Below are 2,500 nucleotides of genomic sequence, written 5' to 3'. Positions count from 1 at the left end.
GTTACAAGAGTGTGGTATGTGTCAGAATCTGGTGAAGCTTTCTGCATGTGATGTGCCTTGTGTGGATCCGTGGCCATTGCATTGTGTCTGGTGTGTAGGTACCCAGACACTTAGAACGCTTGCGCGGAAAGCAAACTCGATCGTTGTACACTTTGATGGGCAACCATCACTGTGTCTCCGTGCCGTGCTAGATATCCCCCTAGCCGTAAGGCACTTTGAACGCCCCCTTCGACGACGAGTTACAAGAGTGTGGTATGTGTCATAATCTGGTGAAGCTTTCTGCATGTGATGGTGCCTTGTGTGGATCCGTGGCCATTGCATTGTGTCTGGTGTGTAGGTACCCAGACACTTAAGCAAACTCGATCGTTGTACAACTGTGATGGGCGAGCATCACTGTGTATCCGTGCCGTGTAAGAGCTCCCCTGGCCATCAGGCACTTGAAAGGTCCTTCGACGACGAGTTACAATAGTGGTGTGTTAGATACGTCAGATTACGGTGTCTACTAGTGTGCAATACGAATCCGGCTACGGCACGGAACGAACGGGAACTGTGGTGCAGACAAACAAGAGTTAAGCCTATTAGTCATTAACTCTAAGGACGGGGCCATGGGGCGGTACACAAAGGATACGGATGAGCGAGTATGCAGGCCCAATACTCAATAGCTCGATCCGATCCAAGCACATGAGTTGACTGCGGCGCCAGGTTAACCAATGTGCTAGATTCTATTTGGCCAGTAGAATCTTGTGTCTTAAGCGATTTGATACCAAGACACCAGAACGAAAGTTAGTTGAAGAGTTATTAAACTCTTATGAAGTATGGTTGTGCAATCACAACTTATGACTTTAACCTATAAAGTGGATATGGACTTGCAATTATAACATGGAATCTCTACACCACCCCCATGAGCTCGATCCAATCCACGCACACCCGAGTTGCCTGAGTAGCGACAGGTATACCGATGTGCAATACGTATCACCGGCCACGGCACGGAACGAACGGGAACTGTGGTGCAGACATACAAAGAGTTAAGCCTACTAGTCATTAACTCTAAGGACGGGGCCATGGGGCGGTACGCAAAGGATACGGATGAGCGCAGTATGCAGGCCCAATACTCAATAGCTCGATCCGATCCAAGCACATGATTTGACTGCGGCGCCAGGTTAACCAATGTGCTAGATTCTATTTGGCCAGTAGAATCTTGTGTCTTACGCGATTTGATACCAAGACACCAGAACGAAAGTTAGTTTGAAGAGTGATTAAACTCTTATGAAGAATGGTTGTGCAATCACAACTTATGACTTTAACCTATAAAGTGGATATGGACTATCAATTATAACATGGGGCACACACCATGTTCTCGATCCAATCCACGCACACCGACGCGTTGCCTGAGTAGCGATAAGGTATACCGATGTGCAATACGTATCCGGCCATAGGCACGGAACGAACAGGAACTGTGGTGCAGACATACAAGGGCCATGGGGCGGTACGCAAAGGATACGGATGAGCGAGTATGCAGGCCCAATACTCAATAGCTCGATCCGATCCAAGCACATGAGTTGACTGCGGCGCCAGGTTAACCGATGTGCTAAGAGAGTTGTTCCTGGGCCTTCAAAGTGACTTCAAAACTATCTTAGCGAATGGTGGCCATGGGCGTAGACATGAGCCACAAGTCACAAGGCCTGGGGACTATTGGGTAATAAAGACAACTTAGTCAGAAAGTTAGTCTTTGGACGTAACCACCGGGATTGTGTTACATTGGGAACCTTACTATAAAACCCTAGGCAGGGATCACTCGGCTCATGGATCGATGAAGACCGCAGCTAAATGCGCGTCACAATGTGAACCTGCAGGACACATGAACACCGATAAGTTGAACGCATATTGCGCGTCGGACGATTAAACCCGGCCGATGCACACATTCTTGAGTGCCTATCAATTCCTTGATATACAACAAACCAAACTTCAGGGTGGAGCGTGCCACAATAGAACACTATGGCGAGCAGCCCGTCTAGTGTCGTGGGGGAAACACGCTTCCACACTGTGCATAATGGCGTGCTCGGGACCTTTGTTGGGACCGCAGGGCGCTGAAAGTAAAGGGGTGAAACCGCATAAATCGCACGCACGTAAACGCGCACACACACAAATAGAGTGAGACGTATCGTAGGATACCGCTAAGAGTACGTTGTGAAACATGGGGAAATTCAATCGAAAACCTCTTGATGTCCAAGAATTCGTTGACCGTATCCGTCGTAATACTGGATCAACGTGCTTGGGGGAAAACGTCAAAGGGTTTTATAATAGTGGTGCATGATTAACCCATCGATGCCCGAGGGGAACATGTTGTCCAATACAATAGTGGTGCAGTTGGCTCGACATGCTCGGGGGGAGACATCGTGGGTCCAAGTCGACCAAGTCGACCGGGAGTTGTTGTTGAGAGATCGAATCAAAACGATGCCGAGCGGAACTCGTTGTCCTTATTGGAGTGATATTCGGACAA

The 2,500-nt window shown here is 48.6% G+C and overlaps 1 pseudogene; it reads left to right on the top strand.

The window, feature by feature from the left end:
* The first annotated feature begins 1,776 nt into the window (after positions 1 to 1,776).
* Positions 1,777 to 1,934, top strand: LOC125774107 (5.8S ribosomal RNA; annotated as a pseudogene).
* Positions 1,935 to 2,500: the final 566 nt, after the last annotated feature.

This window comes from Anopheles funestus (genome assembly GCF_943734845.2).
Source record: "Anopheles funestus chromosome X unlocalized genomic scaffold, idAnoFuneDA-416_04 X_unloc_80, whole genome shotgun sequence".
NCBI lineage: Eukaryota > Metazoa > Arthropoda > Insecta > Diptera > Culicidae > Anopheles > Anopheles funestus.
The sequence above is the reverse complement of the archived record's forward strand: the minus strand, read 5'-3'. Positions and strand labels throughout refer to the sequence as shown.